This window comes from Aquarana catesbeiana, linkage group LG03 (genome assembly GCF_042186555.1).
Source record: "Aquarana catesbeiana isolate 2022-GZ linkage group LG03, ASM4218655v1, whole genome shotgun sequence".
NCBI classification, from domain to species: domain Eukaryota; kingdom Metazoa; phylum Chordata; class Amphibia; order Anura; family Ranidae; genus Aquarana; species Aquarana catesbeiana.
In genome coordinates, this window is record NC_133326.1 from 62426473 (window position 1) to 62451597 (window position 25125).

General features: G+C 44.4%; 1 protein-coding gene across 3 annotated transcripts in view; it reads left to right on the plus strand.

The window, feature by feature from the left end:
• LOC141131396 (CDC42 small effector protein 2-C) overlaps positions 1-2778 on the plus strand; it is a 43240-nt gene extending 40462 nt beyond the window's left edge. For all 3 annotated transcript variants that reach the window (XM_073618608.1, XM_073618609.1, XM_073618607.1), the window contains exon 5: positions 2247-2778. The gene's annotated coding sequence lies outside the window, so the exon portion shown is untranslated. The remainder of the gene's footprint in view (positions 1-2246) is intronic.
• The last annotated feature ends 22347 nt before the right edge of the window (positions 2779-25125 follow it).

Below are 25125 nucleotides of genomic sequence, written 5' to 3' on the forward strand. Positions count from 1 at the left end.
GACTTGCAAACTAATCCTGGCCATACATTTATTTACAGAATACCTGAACAGTGCCTGCATCTGACTGGATGCAGGTGCTGTTTGGCCACCAATTTTCCACTCGGCTGCTTCAACAAAAGTTGATTGTTCATTCAACTTTTTTGAAGCCAGGTGGTTCCACCAGGGGCACCCATAGTTTGAATTTTGAGCCACGTGTGGCAGCCTTAAAAGATTTGTTCACCTTTTTAGGAACATTTTACATGTTCCAGCCTAAAAACACTTGGAACATGTAACAGGTTCCCACTCTTGCAGCCTCTCCCAGATTTCCCCAAATACCCCCCCCCCCCCCCCCCCGTACCAGCAAACTGGGAATCTTCTCCCCGCACCAGCTGTCCATATTTGAAAAGAGCGCAGTCATGCAGGGCTCCACCCACATGGCCACGTCATTCATTCACAAAGTTCTGTGAATGAATGAACTGCAACTACTGACAGCTTTTCTTAATGAACTACCCAGGTTGCTGTTGAGTGCTCTAGGTACAGTGCATCCGGAAAGTATTCACAGCGCTTCACTTTTTCCACATTTTGTGATGTCACAGCCTTATTCCAAAATGGATTAAATTCATTATTTAACCTTTAAAACTCTACAAACAATACCCCATAATGACAATGTGAAAGAAGTTTGTTTGAAATCTTTGCAAATTTATTAAAAGTAAAAAAACAAAAAAAAAAAATCACATGTACATAAGTATTCACAGCCTTTGCCATAACACTAACAATTGAGCCCAGGTAAACCATGTTTCTACAACTCTGAGTCCACCTGCGGTAAATTCAGTTGTCTGGACATAGTTTGGAAAGGCGCACCTGTCTATATAAGGTCCCACAGTTAACAATGCATGTCAGAGCACAAACCATGCTATGAATGCCAAGGAATTGTCTGTAGACCTCTGAGACAGGATTGTATCGAGGCACAGCTCTGGGAAAGGGTACAGAAACATTTCTGCAGCACTGAAGGTCCCAATGAGCACAGTGGCCTCCATCTTCATTGAATGGAAGAAGTTTGGAACCACCAGGACTCTTCCTAGAGCGGGTCGCCCCGTCAAACTGAGCAATCATGGGAGAAGGGCCTTAGTCAGGAAGGTGACCAATAACTCGATGGTCACTCTGACAGAGCTCCAGCGTTTCTCTGTGGAGAGGAGAGAACCTTCCAGAAGAACAACCATCTCTGCAGCACTCCACCAATCAGGCCTGTATGATAGAGTGGCCAGACGGAAGCCACTCCTCAGTAAAATGCACATGACAGCCTGTCTGGAGTTTGCCAAAATGCACCTGAAAGACTCTCAGACCATGAGAAACAAAATTCTTTGGTCTGATGAAACAAAGATTTAATTCTTTGGCCTGAATGAGTGTCATGTCTGGAGGAAACCAGGCACCGCTCAACACCTGGCCAATACCATCCATACAACTGAAGCATGGTGGTGGAAGCATCATGCTGGGTGTTTTTTTTTTTTTTTTTTTTTTTTTTTTTTTTTTTTTTTTTTTTCCCCCCAAGCCAGACGGAGCTGGGAGACCAGTCAGAATTGAGGGAAAGATGAATGCAGCAATGTACAGAGACATCTTTTGATGAAAACCTGCTCCAGAGCGCTCTGGACCTCAGACTGGGGCGATCTTCCAACAGGACAACGACCCTAAGCACACAGCCAAGATAACAAAGGAGTGGCTAAAGGACAACTCTTTGAGTGGCCCAGCCAGAGCCCAGACTTGAACATCTCTGGAGAGATCTGAAAATGGCTGTGCACCGATGCTCTCCATCCAACCTGATGGAACTTGAGAGGTCCTGCAAAAGAAGAATGGGAGAAAATGCCCAAAAATAGGTGTGCCAAGCTTGTAGCATCATACTCAAAAAGACTTGAGGCTGTAATTGGTGCCAAAGGTGCTTCACCAAAGTATTGAGCAAAGGCTGTAAATACTTAGGTACATGTGATTAAAAATAAATAAATTAAATTTGCAAATATTTCAAGCAAACTTCTTTTAAGTTGTCATTATGGGGTATTGTTTGTAGATTTTTGAAGAAAATAACGAATTTAATCAATTTTTGGAATAAGGCTGTAACTCACAAAATGGGGATCTCAGGATGACACCTCTGGAGTCTGCAGTCAATATTAGTACCTTCCCTCTTTAAAGGTCCCCTGTACTGTACAGTATATACTTTGAATACCGCAATCTGTTACTAAACCATTCTCTTTTTGTTTTATTTACATTTTTTTCAGAGATGGCCTGACAATGGTGTTATAACAGTTTTGCTCACCGGAGATCTATTTGTGCTGTAGAAAAATAATAAAGAGAAGGGAAATCTCCACTGAGAAACAATTGAGCTTCCTGCAGGGAAATGTACAGATCAAAATGTGACGGGTACCTGCTCACCTAGCCCTCCTTTTATTTTAAATTCTAGATCCAATGTTTGTGCATGGCACTTTTTCTGAATGCGTCTTTTCTTCTCCTTGCTACCATGTTCTTGCCAGTGTTGTGTTTTTTTTTTGCCCTTATTTTTTCATTGTGTAATGTTGAATGGTGATGTTTCTAGAGCATTTGTATACATTTGCCAGCTTGTATATTTCCCCGCCATGTGACTAAAACCCTCGATCTGATGTAGAGAAGATTTGTTTGCCAACAGTTATACAGGACCTTAGTAAGGTCTAAAAAAAATATGTTGCCCATTAAAACCAACCACTTATTCCCTTATTTTTTTTTTTTTTTTCCCCGGGTTTGCAAGTTTGGTAATAAAAATAAACATTGAATTGACTTCTGTGGTCAAAACTTAATTTTCTTTTCTTTTACTTTCTGTGTATATGAGGCTGTTATTCTGTGTTAAGCAGTGGTGGGTAGTAGAAGCTATGCTGACCATGTTTTCCTACACGAGGAAGGTGATTTTGTTTTGTGCTGCAACTGAATGGGATTTTGATATCCCCTGTAAGAATGCACTTATTATTATTTTTTTTTCCCTCTTGTTTTGATTTTTTTTTTTTTTTTTATATATACAGAACCATTCCTTTTTGGCCAAATTATTTAATACTACACTTGGTAGGTGTGGTCATTTCTTTGGTTGATAATATCCGAATTGCATAGGGAGTGTATTTTTGCTTTAGTTCAACAAACTGTTGTCTTCCATATTTGTATTATTGTATACAATTTTATGGTTTGTGTTGTATGTTTCACATATTGATGTTGTTTTTTTGTCTTATCCAGTAAAACGTAATGCTGAACTCCAGGCACACAAGTGTAGGTAAAATGCTTTTTTTGGAGAAAAGATTTGTAATTCTGATCAGCCCCATCTTTTGATCCGGACACTGACCGTATAGTCAGGTCATTGACACCACTTTTTTCTCCACTGCAGATAAGCTTACAGCATGGGTCACTTAGGCCCCTTTCACACTGGGGCGGTTTGTAGGCACTATTGCGCTAAAAATAGCGCCTGCAAACCGTCCCGAAACAGCCGCTGCTGTCTCTCCAGTGTGAAAGCCCCGAGGGCAGGACTGGAAAAGTCCTGCTAGCAGCATCTTCGGAGCGGTGTATACACCGCTCCTTCACCGCTCCTGCCCATTGAAATCAATGGGACAGCGCGGCTATACCGCCGGCAAAGCGCCTCTGCAGAGGCGCTTTGCAGTGGTTTTTAACCCTTTCTCGGCCGCTAGCGGGGGTAAAACCGCTAGCGGCCAAATACCGACGGTAAAGCGCCGCTAACAATAGCGCCGCTTTACCGCCACCGCCCCCCCCCCCCAGTGTGAAAGGGGCCTTAACTGCACCTAAGACTGCTGCTTGGACAGTGAAGGATTGCCACACCAGTTGGTGGATCACATTGTTAGCTCAGTGCGCTCCCCTTTCTTCATTCGCCATCATGTTCCTGGTGTTGGATAGACGGCACTATGCTGGATCTTTATTCTCACATTCTTGTCTCTCCTTCATTGCATTGTAGGAGGTTACAGGAACCCAATACAAAAACAGGTTCTTGTATACACTCAATCGTATTAAATCTTTGTCAGCTGGAGTTCAGCTCTAGGTATATCTTTGCTTTAATTGTTTTTTGTTCTTGATATGTACACTGTGTGTGCATTACTGAAAGAGGTCATCATTTGACTTTTACTGCAATGTATATATTGGTAGAAAATAAAGACTATTTTACCCAAAAAGGCTCCTGTCATGTTCCATGTACTAAGAAAGTAGACAACATTGTTATCCATATAGAAGATCTGTAGCACACAGTAAGGTCAGAGCATTTAGCCTATTTCACCAAAGCTCCTATAATCTGGTCACTCTGGCCATGCTCTTTGCACTGTTTTGGCCTTAAAGTGGCAAAGGCAGAATGTTTTTTACCTTTAACACATTCTATGCATTAAGGTAAAAAAAAAATCTTCTGGGTGCAGCTCCCCCTTATACTTACCTGAGCCCCATCTCAATTGAGCGATATGCATGAGAGCAGTGGCTCCCCCAGGTCTTTCTATCCATTGGCAGCTGGAGCAATTGGCTCCTAGTGCTGTCAATCACAGCCAGTAAGGGGGGGGGGGGGGGGGGGTGCTGAACCACACTCTGTGTGAATGGACAATGTCCATTCACATGAGCGTGGCTCAGGAGCGAGCCTGCTCGTGTGCCCCCATAGCAAGAGGCTTGCAGTTGGGGGGCACTCGGCATAGAGGAGCGCTGGCAGAGGACCGGGGCCGCTCTTTGCAAAACCACTGCAGAAAGCGGGTAAGTATAACTTCCTTTTTTTTTTTTTTTTTTTTTTTTTTTTTTTAATTCACAACCTTCAATTTACAATCACTTTAATGGGGAATCATTGCTTTGAATTCCATCAAGATATATTCATTGATGACTTGGGCTTAGTGTACACATGGTTGGGGGGCAAACAAATTGTGCAGCTGAGCCACCTTTTTACTGCCACTTAAGTTGAAAAGATAGACCCAACAGGGGTGTACACATGCCACGGCTGCAATGCTTTGCTCTGTGGTGCTGTAAAGATGATTCCCCCTGTTGCGTTCGGTGGGCAGTTCTGCCACCCAACGCTAGATATTCTAGTTAATAGGGGCACACCCGCTAGCCAAATCCTAGGCACTCTGTGCTTGTTAAACACATTGGTGTTGCAAGTTTTACCTTTAAAAAAAAATGTCTGTTTAGTGCCCTTGCACTCCTTTTTACTGAATTCCACATGAAGTACTCTGCCTTTTGCCTCGTGGCTCAGAATAGATCTGAATCTGCTAGTTGCCCGGCTATGCTAACCCACTGACTTGAGTACTTTGAATTTGCTGATCTACATACTAATTTTCAGGTTTGCAGCTCAACTTAACGGTTGAGGAGGTTAGCATGTCATCCAGGCAAATGGCATTCTCAGAAAGAGGTCCGCTCCACATTTCTTTCTTGATGGATTCCCTTTAAGGAAGGATGGGAGAGGCAAATACAAAGTAGTTGACCAGCAAATGTATAAAAGAGTAAGCTTGTTCACTTTAGAAGGTCAAATAAAAAAATTACCTAAAGCAGCATTAAACCAAAAATGTAATATATTGCAGCTTACCAATCCTTTAGCGTTTTTTTTTTTTTTCTTTCTTTTTTTCTGGCTTCTTTTCCTCCCTCCCTCAAACTCCATCTAACACCTTTTATAAGCAAAAACAGTTTGTCTCATCCCTGTCACTGATATATAATCTACAAGAGATCTTGTTAAGAAAAACTGATTTACTGGCTGCGTCACCTGATGATTATAAAGCAGGGATATGCAATTAGCGGACCTCCAGCTGTTGCAAAACTACAAGTCCCATCATGCCTCTGCCTCTGGGTGTCATGCTTGTGGCTGTCAGAATCTTGCTAGGCCTCATGGGAGTTGTAGTTCTGCAACAGCTGGAGGTCCGCTAATTGCATATCCCTGCTATAAAGGAAAGCGAGCCTAAAAAAGTCTAATGCAGCCATCATATCTAATAATTGGTAAGCTGCAATAATCTAAATGTCTACCTTTTGGGTTTAAAACTACTTTGCACACACTGGACGTTAAAATAACGTTATAAAAACGGCAGTAGCTGTGCAGTGAGTTTAACGTCTTTGCAATAGTGTTTTTCTGCATTTCTTTTTTTTTTCCAATGGATCAAAAATGTTAGACACTGGTGAGCGGCGTTTTTCAGCATTTATCTGAGGTTTTTGACGTTAGAGCTTGTTTACAGCTGAAAAACTCCTCTCAGACAGAACCCACTAGTTTTTGGCGTTTTTTATTTAAAGCCAAAAAACACCCCTGCCAAAAACTGCTGATAACAGCCTATGTGGGCATGGACACAGGATAATATGATGAGGAGTTTAATGACACTAAATAAGTCTGAATCCAAAAACAGCAGCTGTAAAAAAAAAAAAAAAATAGTGTGCATGAGGCCTTAGGGCCTTAGCTAAAGCCCACAGTAACGCCAATATACACTATACGTTTCATTTAACCCTTTGGCTGCCAGGGGCTTTTTTTTTTTCACACGTTTAAAAAAATTTTAGACCTGAAGATTACAAAAAAAAAAAATATATAGATTTTCTGAAAACGGACACCCTAGAGCAGTGTTTCTTAACTTGTTTTTTTCAGTCAAAGCACCCTTGAAAATGATGCATAATCTTGAGGCACCCCATTCTAAAGTAAAACAAGAAATACAGTTTTACATAACATGGCAACGTCCAGACATATGACGCCCAATGTGTACACTGGTACTGACTAGTATTCTAATGTTTCTCTTCTTCCTCAATTTCTCTCCCTCGCTAAGCTAACATGACCCCAATGCTGACAGAGGGAGAGGGTCTGAAAAGGATAGTAATAGAGGGATGTATGGAATGAGCAAAACGGAAGAGACTAGCCCAACTAAGTATCGGGGGGGCGCTTATCAACCCAATAGTGTGTGTGTGTGTGTGTGTGTGTGTGTGTGTGTGTGTGTGTGTGTGTGTGTATGTAGCAAAGGTAAGGGTGACACCTTGATAACCCAAATTGCACTAAATAGACAAACTATTTATATTAAATGATGTTTTTATTACAACAAAAAAATGCTTAACATTACATATTGTAACATAAAAGTCACAAAGTAGTCCATGGTATATAAAAGCAAGATGAGGTTAAAGTCAGATAATGGAAATGGCTTACACGGTCAATATCGCTTCTTCAGGCTCTCAGCATCTGACTGAATACCTAATATCAATAAACATACATGATCAATACACAGTCCAAATAAATGTAATAAGAACACTTATGTTCATATACTGTATACATACATCTGAAACAAACCCTATCCCACGGAGGAAGGAACAACATATACATGAGGGGGAAGAGTGTTAGATCACATAACCATCACTTCTGTTTGAGCCATGGGAGACAAATATTCAAGGAATTGCACTGGGCCAAACAACCTCTTGGAGTGGAGCAGCTAGGATAAAGGCTCTCAACATGGCCTAAGGGCTGTATTACAGAAATCGCCAAATTACAAATATGATACAACAATTATGAGCAAGTAAGTAGAACCCCCCTGGGTCACAAATAAAATGATTACAGCCTGACGATGATACTGACCTTCAATCAAAAGCAATGTGAGAACACATCTTCCGGACAGCAACGGTGGTACATAACTTAAAGCTGAAGATAGGATAAAATGATGGCAATGCTGTAAATTACCATCTCACACTAGCTAGTTCACATCTCAGATACAATGCAACACTTCTCAAAAGGCAGCCAGAAATGCATCATACAAACAAATTCAGCATATACAGGAGAAAAAAAAAATCCAGAGGCTCATTTGCACTCCAGAGGGTATATCAAGGTCCCCAGCAATTTCTGGGTCTCCTGAGGACCCAGGCTCCCAATGACCCATAACATTGCCATCGGCCCTTCCCCCCCCCCCATGTATATGTTGTTCCTTTCTCTGTGGGATAGGGGTTTTTCAGATGTATGTATATATGAACACGTGTTCTTGTTAAATTTATTTTGACTGTGTATTGATCATATATGTTGATATTGGGTATTCAGTCAGATGCTGAGAGACTGAAGCCCTGAAGAAGCGGCCTTGACCTCGTAACGCGTAGGCGATTTCCATTATCTGACTTTCACCTCCTCTTGGTTTTTATATGCTATGGACTACTTTGTGGCTTTTATGCTACGATATGTCATATTTTATAAATTTTTTTTCATAATAAAGATATCATTTTTTTTATATATTTTAAATAGTTTGTCTAGTGCAATTGGGGTTATCAAAGGGTCATCGTTCAACGCCCTTAAATTACATCGCTTTATCTGTCTAACAAGGATGCTGTGCAGGCGCCCAATGTCCTCCTTATCAAGGGATGACATCATTGGTTGTTAGGACACTGGCGGCCGGAAAGGTTGTAATGGTGCACAATGGAAATCTGTGCCTTTGTGTAAATAAAAGGAAGGTTTGATCCACCTGCTGGCTTGTATGCACTTTTTTGGCATTTTTTTTAAGCATTTTGCCAAGGACCCTGGCTGGAAAACCAGGCCCTAGAGAATAAAATAGTGGTAGTTCCAGTTTTTTTTGTCACTTGATATTACTCGCAAAGATCTAGGAAAAAACACACTAAAGTGAATTTTAGGGCAAACAAATGTAATAAACTACCCACGTTTTGGTAAAATATAAAAGAAGAGGTTGCGCCAAGTAAATGGATACCCAACATGTCCGACCTTAAATTTGCGTGAGCCCATGAAATGGCGACAAACTTCAGTACCCTATATTTTCTATAGGTGATGCGTCAAAAGCCCTCTATAGGTCATCAGTTTAGTGTTATGGAGGAGGTCTGGTGCTAGGAATATTGCTCTCTGCTTGGGTGTAACTTTTTATTTTTTTTAAGTGATATTAAAGTCTTGTTTTTTGTTTTTTTTAAATAACAAAAATCTGGTTGCAGTGGTTTTCTACAGAGCAGCCCCGATCCTCCACTTCTCGCTGTTTCTCCTGGTGGCTTAGCCCTGCCCCCTCTCTCTCCTCCTTGGCTCACTGACTTTGACAGCAGCAGGAGCCAATGGAGCCCGCTGCTGTGTCTCAGCCAATCAGGAGGGAGAGACCCGGACAGCCAAGACTTGTGCAACATCGCGGGGACCAAGATGGGGCTCAGGTAAGTATGAGGGGGGGCTGCTGCACACACAAGGTTTTTTATTGTAATGCATAGAACACATAAAGATAAAAAAAAATTTAGGCTTTAATGAGACATGCAGGGTCTCCTCTGGGCTTCACTGAATGCATTGCAATACATCCCCTCCTGGCTCTGCTAGCCGGGGACACTGAGAGGCTGACCTGGAAGTGATGTCATACACATTGCTTTCTGGGTCACAACAAGAAGGGGAGGGGAGCAGACATGTCCGCTCTTCTCCCTCCCTCCCCTCTACCACCTGCCATGTCGGTCCCGGGCCCACAGATGGGTAAGTGGAGTCCAAAATGCATGGCTAGGGCAGCACCGGTACCAGGGGTTTGTGGAGGCAATCATGCAGCAGCACAGGCGCCTGAATGCATCCACCTGACAGGCAGTATGTCTGTTTTACCCACAATTCCGGTGGCTGCAGCCGTATATGCAATAAAAAACTGCATAAGTTTACCCAGTCGGATCTTTTGACATATATACGAGGTGTGTCTAAAAAGTTTGATGAATGGCATCAGAAAAGAAACAAAACAAAAAGTACAAACAAATTACCTTTATTGGCCTTTGAAATAATTGCCATCCTTCACACACTTTTAGCAACATTCATAAAGCTTCTGGCAACTGTCAGCAAAGGCCTCTTTAGGAATTGATTGCAAAACCGCTGTCACACATTCTTGGATTGCCGCCATGTCCGTAAAATGTGCGCCTTTCATGACTCTCTTCGGGTGGGTTAACAGCAAGCAGTCCACAGGTGCCAGATCAGGGGAGTATGGTGGATGATCGAGAACAGGTACGCTGCGCTGAGTCAAGAATTGGCGCACGCGGATCGCACCAGGTCTCATCCCCTATGACGATGGAAGGATGATTCCTGGTCACACATGGTAATGAAATCTCCTGAGGTTTCCATCCATTTTGCTTTCTGTTCATCTGTCACTTTGTACTGCACAAACCGGGCACAGATCTTCCACTTCCGTGCCAGCATTTGTCGCGCTCGCTCTATCATGCCTGGGTGTCACGTACCTTGTGGCAGAGCCTGATGTGTACAGGGCGGCCTCTCATACAGCCCCGCTCTGGGACCACTGATGTTGCGTCAGTGGCCGCAAGAGCATGGCAAGGTATGAGTGCCTGTAAGATGTCTGTCAGCCCAGTCAGTGGGTAGCAGGTGCGTCGCTAGAGACGGGTCAGATTGCTGGAACAGCAGAGACAGCCATCCCCTGACTGGGCAGGCATCTAGCTGGCAGGTATCAGGTGCAGGACCAGCAGGAACCAGGTAGCATGCAGAGCAGGATGGGTGGATAACTGCATGGAAGGTCAGACGAGCCAAGTCAGCAACAGACGGGTCAGAAACAGGCATAAACGGCAGGCAGAGAATGGTCAGGATACAAGCTGAAGTCAGCAACGTAGAATCAGGCAGATGAGTAGGAGGCAGAGCAAATCCAGAGACAGGCCAAGATCAGGGCAGGCAGCGTTCAAGCGAGGTCAGCAAGCCGGGTCAATAACATAAGTAACACAGGAACATGGGTAATAGCTGTAGATCAGGTATCACTGGCTACTAGAACTTCTGCAGCTTAAATACTCCCATTGGCGACAACATTAGCACGGGTGAGCGTGCGTGTGTGTTTGCAAATGGTTATGCACTTGCGAACGGGCAACTGCACACCTGCTCACCAGTGTAGATCTTGAGGCTTCATCTGTACTATGGCTAGTGCCTTCCTGACACTGGGGTTCTGGGGTTCAACCCGAATGTGGCTCAATCTCAGTCATTTTCTTCCTGTTTTGAAACACATTTTCTGATCACGGATTCTGTCTCGTACACTTGCACCAAAATTTAATGTGTCTCCATCACCCATATTGGACAGGCCACCCCTGGTCTCCAATTTGGAGACTCTCAAAATTATAGAGTTAGGGCCGCAGTACTAGGTGGTAGGTGGTGCTTCCTCTTGCTACACATAGAGACCTGCAATTGCAGTATTGTTCTCTCTCTCCTCCAGAGCTGCTCCAGCTCGAGAGGGGGAGAGGAGATGCAGGGGCAGCAGTAGTAGCCCAGTTCATGCTGCCAAGCAGAGCAGCACTGAGAACCAGGAGCCACACTAGCCAACATCATCCTAGATTTGCAAGCTTTAGATCCACTTATAATCTAAACAAAAACTTCAAATAGTCAAATTAAACTTGATGCATAAAATCCCAAAAAAAGCAGGAAGCCAGTTTAACTCATCAAAATCACTACATATTTTTTTCTTTTTCCTATTGATTAGTAAATATTGGGACTGGAATTCTATCACTTGCCGACCTGCCCATAGTTGTAAAGTCTTACTTACCTGAACCCGATCGTTCCAGCAACGAGAACGAGCCCAGCAGCTCCAGCCGCTGTCTCGTGTCCTCATTGGATAGATTGATAGCCATTGGCTACGTGGGGGCACTCGAGGAGCCAGGAGAGCCGCCAGGGGACCCCAGAAAAAAAGAGGATCGGCCGTTCTGTGCAAAACCCTTGCACACAGCAGGTAAGTATGACATGTTTGGTATTTGAAAAAAAGAAACAAGCCTTTACAATCACTTTAAATACCGGTGTTATGGCAGCAGCAGCTAGCTGCCATGACCTCAGTATAATTTTTTACTATGGGTGATTCTGTGTAAGATAAAAGTGGTCCTGCGGGGAGGATTTGCCACAGGATCATTTTTAGAGGCTGCGGGAGAGGTGCCCCCCTCTGCTTCCCTAGGGTTCCCGGGCTTACTGAAGCAATCGGTAAAGCCCAGAAACGATCCAATGCGGCCTTTATCTGGGCATAGTCGAGTGAGGGCAAGATGAACCCCCACTCATCTCTATGCCCTTGAAGGATCAGAGCGACCTCTGACATCACTTCTGGTTCTCAGGCCAAAACAAATGATTTTTTTTTTATTCAGAATGCAAAAAAAAATATTTTTTCTTTTGCTTTTAAAGGTAAATGAGAGATCTGTGGTCTTTTTGATCTCTCAATTAAGGCACAGTGTAAAAATCAAAATTAAAAAGTAAAATAAATATGAAAAAAAAAAAAAAAAAGCGCCCCATCCCTCCGTGCTCACGCACAGAAGCGATCGTAAGTTGTGCACGCAAATGTAAACAGCGAGAGCAATAATTCTAGTGCAAGACCTCCTCTGTAACTCTAAACAGGGATCCTGTAAAAAAAAAAAAAAAATGAAAGCGTTGCCTATGGAGATTTTTAAATACCGTAGTTTGATGCCATTCCACAAGCTTGCACAATTTTAAAGCATGACAGGTATCTATTTACTCGACGTAACATCATCTTTCACATTTATACAAAAAAAATTGGGGTATGTATTGTGTTTTTTTGTTTTTGTTTTTTAATTCATTAAAGTGTATTTTTTTTTTCAAAAATAGGCAAAACAACTGTTCAGAACTCAGAGGGTCCAGCATTTTACAAATCACTGGGTTTTAGTAATTATAAGAATTCAGTATTCTCCCATATGATCTTGTAGGCTAGAACATTAACCCTAAAAATGTGTATATACCTATGGAGCGAGGATGGATTCAGGAAGTAAATCTAATGAAACAAATATAAAACATTTACCCTCCTTATACATGGTAAAATGTAACTACTCAATAAAATAGTTTGGATCGAATCAAATTCAAGATGTTGGAAGAACCAAACTTTATAATAAAATAGCGTAAATGTTCCAATATACATACCTCCCAACATTTTGAGACGGGAATGAGGGACACCTACCAGCAAATGTATGTAGGCATAGGACACACCTCCTGCCACACCCACTTAAAGGAGAATTAATTTAAAAAAAAGGGTTAATTAAATCCACAAGGACTTTTTTTTTACCACTACTATTCCTTTATATTGGCTTTTGAAATTTACAAATGCAGCAATTTAGAAATGAAAAGTGCATTATATATACAACTATATAGATCAGACCAAAATGAGGGACAAATGAGGAAGAAAAGGGACAGAGGGACTTGGTTAAACAGAAGAGCTTGCAATCTACCAAACACTTATTATACTATAAGTCTGCCTAAATACGTTCCCTGTACATTGCATATTTAATTACATCGGAGCGTAGTTTTCAGTGTAGTTTGCAGTTATAAACTATTTTGATAATGGTGGCTGGAAACCTCAGTCAGCCCAGTTAATGTCCAATTAAAGTGGCATAAAGAAAAGCAAAACACTCTACTGAGTTGTTTTTTGGAGGTTTTTACAGATGCTAAAAAGAGAATGTACAAGTCCTATTCCTCCAACTAGAACATCTACATGTTCGTACAATTGGCTTTTAAAATTTACAAATGCAGCAATTTCGAAATTGGATGAAAGGTTTAGCACTGGGAAACACTTTTTTGAAAGATAAAAAGTTCATTTTATATACAACTATATGGATCAGACCAAAATGAGGGACAAATGAGGAGCAAAGAGGGACAGAGGGACATTGCTCCAAATCAGGGACAGTCCCTCGTAATCAAGGACAGTTAGGAGCTATGAATATATACAGGGACGATAGAAGTTCTTGGGTTTTCTTCTTTTGTATTCTTTATATTTTAAAAAACAGTAGCTATGACTGGAGTGTAGAGTTCCCCTCCCCCCTTCTCTCTATCCTTTTAGTACCCCTCTTTTTATTGCCCTCCTGCCCTTCCTTTTCTGTCCTTAAGCCGCGTACACACGATCAGAATTTCCGTCAGAAAAAACTTTGATGGTTTTTCCGACGGAATTCCGTTCAAGCTTGGCTTGCATACACACGGTCACACAGAAGTTCTCTGAACTTTTGACCATCAAGAACACGGTGATGTACAACACTACGACGAGCCGAGAAAATTAAGTTCAATGCTTCCGAGCATGCGTCAAATTGTTTCCGAGCATGCGTGATTTTTTGCGCGTCCGAATTGCTACAGACGAACACATTTTCGGATAGGAACTTTTCCAGACCGAAAAATAGAGAACATGCTTTCAATCCTTTGCTGGCTGGAATTCCGATGGACCGATAGAGCATACACACGGTTGCATTTTCCGACAAAAAGCCCTCATCCGAGTTTTGCTGGCGGCATTTCCGATCGTGTGTACGCGGCATCCCTTATGTTACTTCTATTTGACAATTCTGATAACAGGTTTGTTCTTGTAGTTCAGACAGTGTGGCCGTCATTCTCATCCCACAGGTTAGAGATGTATATGCTGCCTATATATACTGTATGTATATACTGCCTATAAGTAAGGATTTCTGTTTTTTTTTTTGGGGGGGGGGGGGGTTAGGAGGGATCCATTGCTGTTATCATGTATTTGTTATGTCTTTGTCATTTATGCATACCTCCCAACATTTTGAGATGGGAATGAGGGACACCTACTTGCAAACGTGTGTAGTTAGAGGACACGCCCCTGACACAACCCCCTAAGGGAGAATTAACCAAAAAAAAAAAATGTTAATTAAATTCCTAAGGACTTTTTTTACCACTACTATTCCTTTACATTGGCTTTTAAAGTTTACAAATGCAGCAATTTAAAATTTGGATGAAAGGTTTAGCACTGGGAAACACTTTTTGAAAGATAAAAAGTGCATTTTATATACAACTATATAGATCAGACCAAAATGAGGGACAAATGAGGGGGAAAGAGGGACAAATAAGGGGCAGTCCCTCGAAATCAGGGACAGTTGGAAGCTATGATTTATGTCTACAGCTGAATTGATAACTTATCAACATGTGTCTATGGTCTTAAATATGTAAATGGGAAGCTGCCGCCCCCTGGTGGACCTGGGTAGGTCCTGAATCATACAATGAAAGCTCTTATATTTGCATATGATAATAGTTTTGCTTAAACTCATTCTATCCATCTTCCCTTAAATTCATTAATTCGGCTGTGTGACTTTTATTAAAGCGGCGTTCCACCCATTTAAAAGTCAGCAGTTACAAAAAGTGTAGCTGCTGACTTTTAATAATCGGACACTCACCTGTCCCACGGTCCAGCGATGCGGGCAAACAAAGCCCTGCTTCTCTCCTCCTCCTCTCTGCAGGACCGGTGTTCTGACTAGAAGTGTCCCCTCATCGGATAGTGTCCGCCCCGTACTGCGCAGGCGCAGCGCTTGTGCAGTACGGAGGACAAAGGAGACGCCGAAAGCCTCTGAAGAAGAACAGCTGATCATGAGGTTTACATGGCGCCTGCGCAATTAATATTACATTCTGTCACACGCTCCCGCACGCTCCCGATGCTCGAGGGGGTGGATTTGTGAAATGGGCGGATGTTTGCCCTGTACTGTAGTAAAGGGGTTAACATATATTGTAAAATTGAACTACCTGCTGTTATCACCACCCCAGCTGTGGGCATTGTGTAGGCAAACGTTGTGAAGGGATAAGATATATTGTAACATTGAAGTAGCCGCCCTTATCTCCGCCCCAGCTGTGTGCATTCTGTAGGCGATGGCGCCAATTTTTGATTCTGTCCACTTGGAGACATCAATTGGTGGCTAAGCACGCCATGAGATGGGATCCGCCCCCCTGCCCTATATAGATCCTCTCGTGAGGGAGCTGAAGAGTTTTCTGATGCTGCCATAAGGGACCATTGTTATGGGACCCCTGCCTTACCATCCCATACCACATCTCTCATAATACATTCCATCTTACATGTGGCTTTTGCACCGAACATCAGAAATTCTTGGTGAGTGTTTGACTTTGATAATGTTTACACACACATCCCAATTTGGGATATTTTTACTCTGTATGTGAAGGCATGCTAAGGAGGGTGGGGATTTTTCCCTGTAATCACAGGCTGTATAAGTGACTTTTGGTAGACATGTTTTTCTAAACTGGGGAGTAGCGGTGTAGTTTGTATTTTAAAGGGGCCCCACACCAAATTATCCTTTTGCCCTATCTCATACACAGTGATGTGTGTCTTTATCTATGGGGTTGTTTCATATTGGTTACTATTAGGGATGCACCGAATGGGTTTTTTGGTGCCGAAACCTATACCGAAAATAAATCTTCCTTGATCCCAAAACTGAAACCGATACCGAAACAGCACCGAAACCGAAAGTGACTGTTTTTAAAAATGTATTTTTATTCAGGAGATGGTCAGAGACTGGGGACATGGTACAGGAGATGGTCAGAGACTGGGAACATGGTACAGGAGATGGTCGGAGACTGAGGACATGGTACAGGAGATGATCAGAGACTGGGGACATGTTACAGGAGATGGTCAGAGACTGGGGACATGGTACAAGAGATGGTCAGAGACTGGGGACATGGTACAGGAGATGGTCAGAGACTGGGGACATGGTACAGGAGATGGTCAGAGACTGCAGACATGATACAAGAGATCAATGCAGCCTCACCTGTGCCCGTCAGGTGCAACCAGCCAGTGTCCCCCATTGCAGCCAGCCAGTGTCCCCCATTGCAGCCAGCCAGTGTCCCCCATTGCAGCCAGTGTCCCCCATTGCAGCCAGCCAGTGTCCCTCATTGCAGCCAGCCAGTGTTGCCCCCATTGCAGCCAGTGTCCCCCATTGCAGCCAGCCAGGGTTCCTCATTGCAGCCAGTGTCCCCATCGCAGCCAGCCAGTGTCCCCCATTGCAACCAGTGTCCCCCATTGCAGCCAGCCAGGGTCCCCCATTGAAGCCAGTGTCCCCCATTGCAGCCAGCGTCCCCCATTGCAGCCAGCCAGTGTCCCCCATTGCAGCCAGCCAGTGTCCCCCATTGCAGCCAGCATCCCCCATTGCAGCCAGCGTCCCCCATTGCAGCCAGCGTCCCCCATTGCAGCCAGCGTCCCCCATTGCAGCCAGCGTCCCCCATTGAAGCCAGCCTGTGCAGGGGAAGATAGGAGAGCCACCGCTGCCTGGTTGATTGGAGCGCCGGGAACATCACAGCTTTCATTTCAATCGCTGTGTGTTCCCCGCAGCGCGCCGTCACAAACAACCCCTCCCCCTTGTCCGAGGAACTTTGATAGACAGATCACCCATCCAATCCTGGGCCGGGTGATCTGTCTATCAAACCTATCGGATAGTGTCCGCCCCATACTGCGCAGGCGCAGCGCTTGTGCAGTACGGAGGACAATGGAGACACTGAAAGTCTCTGAAGAAGAACAGCTGATCATGAGGTTTACATGGCGCCTGCGCAATTAATATTACATTCTGTCACACGCTCCCGCATGCTCCCGATGCTCGAGGGGGTGGATTTGTGAAATGGGCGGATGTTTGCCCTGTACTGTAGTAAAGGGGTTAACGTATATTGTTAAATTGAACTACCTGCCGTTATCACCACCCCAGCTGTGGGCATTGTGTAGGCAAACGTTGTGAAGGGGTAAGATATATTGTAACATTGAAGTAGCCGCCCCTAATCTCCGCCCCAGCTGTGTGCATTCTGTAGGCGATGGCGCCAATTTTTGATTCTGTCCACTTGGAGACATCAATTGGTGGCTAAGCACGCCATGAGATGGGATCCGCCCCCCTGCCCTATATAGATCCTCTCGTGAGGGAGCTGAGGAGTTTTCTGATGCTGCCATAAGGGACCATTGTTATGGGACCCCTGCCTTACCATTCCATACCACATCTCTCATAATACATTCCATCTTACATGTGGCTTTTGCACCGAACATCAGAAATTCTTGGTGAGTGTTTGACTTTGATAATGTTTACACACACATCCCAATTTGGGATATTTTTACTCTGTATGTGAAGGCATGCTAAGGAGGGTGGGGATTTTTCCCTGTAATCACAGGCTGTATAAGTGACTTTTGGTAGACATGTTTTTCTAAACTGGGGAGTAGCGGTGTAGTTTGTATTTTAAAGGGGCCCCACACCAAATTATCCTTTTGCCCTATCTCATACACAGTGATGTGTGTCTTTATCTATGGGGTTGTTTCATATTGGTTACTATTAGGGATGCCCTGAATGGGTTTTTTGGTGCCAAAACCTATACCGAAAATAAATCTTCCTTGATCCCGAAAACTGAAACCGATACCGAAACAGCACCGAAACCGAAAGTGACTGTTTTTAAAAATGTATTTTTATTCAGGAGATGGTCAGAGACTGGGGACATGGTACAGGAGATGGTCAGAGACTGGGGACATGGTACAGGAGATGGTCAGAGACTGGGGACATGGTACAGGAGATGGTCAGAGACTGGGGACATGGTACAGGAGATGGTCAGAGACTGGGGACATGGTACAGGAGATGGTCAGAGACTGGGGACATGGTACAGGAGATGGTCAGAGACTGGGGACATGGTACAGGAGATGGTCAGAGACTGGGGACATGGTACAGGAGATGGTCAGAGACTGCTGACATGATACAAGAGATCAATGCAGCCTCACCAGTGCCCGTCAGGTGCAGCCAGCCAGTGTCCCCCATTGCAACCAGCCAGTGTCCCCCATTGCAACCAGCCAGTGTCCCCCATTGCAGCCAGCCAGTGTCCCCCATTGCAGCCAATGTCCCCCATTGCAGCCAGCCAGTGTCCCTCATTGCAGCCAGCCAGTGTTGCCCCCATTGCAGCCAGTGTCCCCCATTGCAGCCAGCCAGGGTTCCTCATTGCAGCCAGTGTCCCCATTGCAGCCAGCCAGTGTCCCCCATTGCAGCCAGTGTCCCCCATTGCAGCCAGCCAGGGTCCCCTATTGCAGCTAGTGTCCCCCATTGCAGCCAGCCAGTGTCCCCCATTGCAGCCAGCCAGTGTCCCCCATTGCAGCCAGCCAGTGTCCCCCATTGCAGCCAGCCAGTGTCCCCCATTGCAACCAGCCAGCGTCCCCCATTGCAGCCAGCGTCCCCCATTGCAGCCAGCGTCCCCCATTGCAGCCAGCGTCCCCCATTGCAGCCAGCCTGTGCAGGGGAAGATAGGAGAGCCACCGCTGCCTGGTTGATTGGAGCGCCGGGAACATCACAGCTTTCATTTCAATCGCTGTGTGTTCCCCGCAGCGCGCCGTCACAAACAACCCCTCCCCCTTGTCCGAGGAACTTTGATAGACAGATCACCCATCCAATCCTGGGCCGGGTGATGTCTATCAAACCCATCGGATAGTGTCCGCCCCGTACTGCGCAGGCGCAGCGCTTGTGCAGTACGGAGGACAAAGGAGACGCTGAAAGTCTCTGAAGAAGAACAGCTGATCATGAGGTTTACATGGCGCCTGCGCAATTAATATTACATTCTGTCACACGCTCCCGCACGCTCCCGATGCTCGAGGGGGTGGATTTGTGAAATGGGCGGATGTTTGCCCTGTACTGTAGTAAAGGGGTTAACATATATTGTAAAATTGAACTACCTGCCGTTATCACCACCCCAGCTGTGGGCATTGTGTAGGCAAACGTTGTGAAGGGGTAAGATATATTGTAACATTGAAGTAGCCGCCCTTCTCTCCGCCCCAGCTGTGTGCATTCTGTAGGCAATGGTGCCAATTTTTGATTCTGTCCACTTGGAGACATCAATTGGTGGCTAAGCACGCCATGAGATGGGATCCGCCCCCCTGCCCTATATAGATCCTCTCATGATGTGAGGGAGCTGAGGAGTTTTCTGATGCTGCCATAAGGGACCATTGTTATGGGACCCCTGCCTTACCATCCCATACCACATCTCTCATAATACATTCCATCTTACATGCAGCCAGTGTCCCCCATTGCAGCCAGTGTCCCCCATTGCAGCCAGTGTCCCCCATTGCAGGCAGCCAGTGTCCCCCATTGCAGGCAGCCAGTGTCCCCCATTGCAGGCAGCCAGTGTCCCCCATTGCAGGCAGCCAGTGTCCCCCATTGCAGCCAGCATCCCCCATTGCAGCCAGCATCCCCCATTGCAGCCAGTGTCCCCCATTGCAGCCAGCCTGTGCAGGGGAAGATAGGAGAGCCACTGCTGCCTGGTTGATTGGAGCGCCGGGAACATCACAGCTTTCATTTCAATCGCTGTGTGTTCCCCGCAGCGCGCCGTCACAAACAACCCCTCCCCCTTGTCCGAGGAACTTTGATAGACAGATCACCCATCCAATCCTGGGTGCGATGCGAGGAACACACAGCTATTGAAATGAAAGCTGTGATGTTCCCGGCGCTCTAATCAACCAGACGGCGGCTCTCCTCTCTCTTCTGCGCTATAGGAAGCCCCTGTGATAGGCAGCACTAGGGGCGGGGGGCAGAGCTCCGCCCCTTCCCAGGCCCCTCCCCCATTTTCGACTCTATTATAGGCCGTTTTTCTCTTTCGGCAAATTGCCGAAAAAGCCATTTTCGGCCGATATGTTTCGGCAGCCGAAATTTCGGTGCATCCCTACTATGATCTCCATATGATATTCCTTTTTCAGATATTTACATCAAATGATATTAGGAACCTGGTCTCCCTAAAGAGCTGTATGCGGACTATCCCATGTGACCAGAACTTGGCAGTGGTTGACTATATGCAGGCCATTTATTATGAATCCATTTATTTTTTCTTGTATACAACCTTGAGGTATGTGGCAAAACATTATTGTGCCAGTTTACTTATTGATATTTTATAATATTTCTTATTTCAGTGTTTGATTGCGATACATTTTTCCTGAAGAAGCGGGCTATGCCCCGTGAAACGCAACTGCGTCAAAGCTAAAGCAAGTCCCTCATTCCCCACTGCAGTAGGGTTGATGAGAATCAACACTAAGAAGAGCATTATATTGTCTTGATGTTTGTGTTTGTCTTATATGTGTATATTTTCATGTCTTAATTAGTTTTAATTTGTATAAATAAATACTTTTGATACTTTTTTACTCCATTGGTACCGCTATAGTCCTTCCAATCTAGTAGTTAGGGGTTTTTTTGTGCATAAATATCGTATACAGCCCACTTCCTCTTTCTTGTTGGGTCATTAGCCTAGGCTTATGACATCATGCACAGCTCTCTCACTCTTGTGAGAGTTTGCCATGAAGGGAGGGGGTGGGGGGTGGTATGAGTCATATAAGGGCCAATGAGAGCTGTAGGGCAGTAGCGCTGGAGGTGTGCCTCTGTGTGTTGGTGTAAATCCAGGAAGTGAACAGACAGCAGCTTCAGCTGCACACAGTTAGTATGGCTGCGGCCAGACTCAGTGGAGGGAGATTTCTGCAGCATATTTGGCAAGTACAGAATCACAGTCTATATAAAATAATATGCAAAGTGGTTGGAGAGAAGCTTCAGAATGACAAAGATGTTTTTATTACAAATTATGTGAGCAGACTGCAGTTCCTCTTTAACTTCAATACAGGGCACGTATACATCTTCCTGCCCAGGCCAATTTTCAGCTTTCAGCGCTGTCGCAATTTGAATGACAATTGCGCGGTCATGCTACACTGTACCCAAACAAATTTTTTATCATTTTGTTCCCACAAATAGTGGGTGTTTGATCACCTCTGCAATTTTTATTTCCTGTCGCATCATGGCAGCATACACTTTGTATGCTGCCATGAAGATACGACAGGAAAGGAAAATTACGGAAAGGTGAGTATACAATTTTCCATTTTTTTGTACAACAAATAAAAAAAGACAGAAAATTTTGAAAAATAACAAGTTTTTCTTTGTTTCTGTTACATTTTTCTGTAAATAAGTATGTTTTCTTCTTCAATGATGGGCACTCATATGGCTGCACTGATGGGCACCGATGAGGTGGCACTGACAGACACTGATGATGGGCACTGATAGGTGGCACTCGTAGGCGGCACTGATAGGTGGCACTGATGGGCACTCGTAGGCGGCACTGATGGGCACTCGTAGGCGGCACTGATGGGTACTTATGGGTGGCACTAATAGGTGGCACAGATGGGCACTGATAGGTGGGCAAGGATGACACTGATAGGTGGCATTGCTGGGCATCCCTGTTTTGTAATGTGAAACAGAGGTGCCAGTCAGTGCCCATTTGTGGGCACCGATTGGCATATTTTGGGCATATTTTTTTCACATGTGGATGGCCATGGGAGATGTACCTGGCCATCCACATGCTGGGGGCTTCCCTGGAGGTCCTGGGGGCTTCCCTGGTGGTCTAGTGTGGGCATCTGAGGGGGGCTGCGCTGATAAACAATCAGCGCAGACCCCCCCTGTCAGGAGAGGCGCTGATCGGCTCTCCTCTCCTCGCGTCTGTCAGACGCAAGTGAGGAAAAGCCGATCAACGGCTCTTCCTGTTTACATCGTGATCAACAGTGATTGGACACGGCTGATCACGTGGTAAGAGCCGGAGGCTCTTTACCAGGATTGGTGTAGTGGTGTGTCAGACTGACACACCGCACCACCGATCGCTGCGATGCGCGCCCCCACGGGCGCGTGGTGGCTGTTATCCTGCAGGACATCATATGACGCCCAGTAAGGGCGATGTGCGTCGAAATATGATACGGTATGGCATACATGGCTAGCTGAACCAGAAATGGCCTAACTGAGACTTAGCAACGATCTGAGATGTTATGAGGGGGGATTGTTGCTGATTGGATCAAGGGGAAGACCTTTTTTTGACTTATCTAAGGTCGTGAGCCGAAAATAGGGAGAACGCACCACCTAGATGATTAATGATGTGATGTACAATATACACCCGCAGAAATGTAAAATATAAGCTGTATATAAGCTGTAAAATATAGGCTGTATCATAGCACTTGAGTCATATGTGTATTGTTTGTATTGAAAATGCAATAAAAATATTTATGAAAAAAAAATAAAAGGTGCTCCAGTCTGGGCAAAAAAAAAAAAAGCTGCTGACTGTTAACCACTTCAGCCCCGGAAGGTTTTACCCCCTTCCTGACCAGAGCACTTTTTACAATTCGGCACTGCGTCGCTTTAACTGCTAATTGCACGGTCATGCAATGCTGTACCCAAACGAAATTTGCGTCCTTTTCTTCCCACAAATAGAGCTTTCTTTTGATGGTATTTGATCACCTCTGCCGTTTTTATTTTTTGCGCTATAAACGGAAAAAGACCGAAAATTTTGAAAAAAAATGATATTTTCTACTTTTTGTTATAAAAAAAATCCAATAAACTCAATTTTAGTCATACATTTAGGCCAAAATGTATTCGGCCACATGTCTTTGGTAAAAAAAAATGTCAATAAGCGTATATTTATTGGTTTGCGCAAAAGTTATAGCATCTACAAACTAGGGTACATTTTCTGGAATTTACACAGCTTTTATTTTATGACTGCCTATGTCATTTCATGAGGTGCTAAAATGGCAGGGCAGTACAAAACCCCCCCAAATGACCCCATTTTGGAAAGTAGACACCCCAAGGAAATTGCTGAGAGGCATGTTGAACCCATAGAATATTTATTTTTTTTGTCCCAAGTGATTGAATAATGACAAAAAAAAAAAAAAAAAAATTACAAAAAGTTGTCACTAAATGATATATTGCTCACACAGGCCATGCGCATATGTGGAATTGCACCCCAAAATACATTTAGCTGCTTCTCCTGAGTACGGGGATACCACATGTGTGGGACTTTTTGGGAGCCTAGCCGCGTACGGGGCCCCGAAAACCAAGCACCGCCTTCAGGATTTCAAAGGGCATAAATTTTTGATTTCACTCCTCACTACCTATCAAAGTTTTGAAAGCCATAAAATGCCAAGATGGCACAAAACCCCCCCAAATGACCCCATTTTGGAAAGTAGACACCCGAAGCTATTTGCTGAGAGGCATGTTGAGTCCATGGAATATTTAATTTTTTGACACAAGTTGCGGGAATGTGACAATTTTTTTTTTTTTTTGCACAAAGTTGTCACTAAATGATATATTGCTCAAACATGCCATGGGCATATGTGGAATTACACCCCAAAATACATTCTGCTGATTCTCCTGAGTACGGGGATACCACATGTGTGGGACTTTTTGGGAGCCTAGCCGCGTACGGGGCCCCGAAAACCCAGCACCGCCTTCAGGATTTCTAAGGGCGTAAAGTTGTGATTTCACTCCTCACTACCTATCACATTTTTGAAGGCCATAAAATGCCCAGATGGCACAAAACCCCCCCAAATGACCCCATTTTGGAAAGTAGACACCCCAAGCTATTTGCTGAGAGGCATGTTGAGTCCATGGAATATTTTATATTTTGACACAAGTTGCGGGAAAGTGACAATTTTTTTTTTTTTTTGCACAAAGTTGTCACAAAATGATATATTGCTCAAACATGCCATGGGCATATGTGGAATTACACCCCAAAATACATTCTGCTGCTTCTCCTGAGTACGGGGATACGACATGTGTGGGACTTTTTGGGAGCCTAGCCGCGTACGGAGCCCCGAAAACCAAGCACCGCCTTCAGGATTTCTAAGGGCATAAATTTTTGATTTCACTCCTCACTACCTATCACAGTTTTGAAGGCCATAAAATGCCAAGATGGCACAAAACCCCCCCAAATGACCCCATTTTGGAAAGTAGACACCCCAAGCTATTTGCTGAGAGGCATGGTGAGTATTTTGCAGCTCTCATTTGTTTTTGAAAATGAAGAAAGACAAGAAAAACATATTTTTTTTTTCTTTTTTCAAATTTCAAAAGTTTGTGACAAAAAGTGAGGTCTGCAAAATACTCACTATACCTCTCAGCAAATAGCTTTGGGTGTCTATTTTCCAAAATGGGGTCATTTGGGGGGGGGTTTGTGCCATCTGGGCATTCCATGGCCTCCGAAACTGTGATAGGCAGTGAAGAGTGAAATCAAAAATTTACGCCCTTAGAAAGCCTGAAGGCGGTGCTTGGTTTTCGGGGTCCCGTACGCCGCTAGGCTCCCAAAAAGTCTCACACATGTGGTATCCCCGTACTCAGGAGAAGCAACAGAATGCATTTTGGGGTGAAAAAAAAAATTGTCACATTCCCGCAACTTGTGTCACAATATAAAATATTCCATGGACTCGACATGCCTCTCAGCAAATAGCTTGGGGTGTCTACTTTCCAAAATGGGGTCATTTGGGGGGGGTTTGAACTGTCCTGGCATTTTATGCACAACATTTAGAAGCTTATGTCACACATCACCCACTCTTCTAACCACTTGAAGACAAAGCCCTTTCTGACACTTTTTGTTTACATGAAAAAATTATTTTTTTTTGCAAGAAAATTACTTTGAACCCCCAAACATTATATATTTTTTTAAAGCAAATGCCCTAC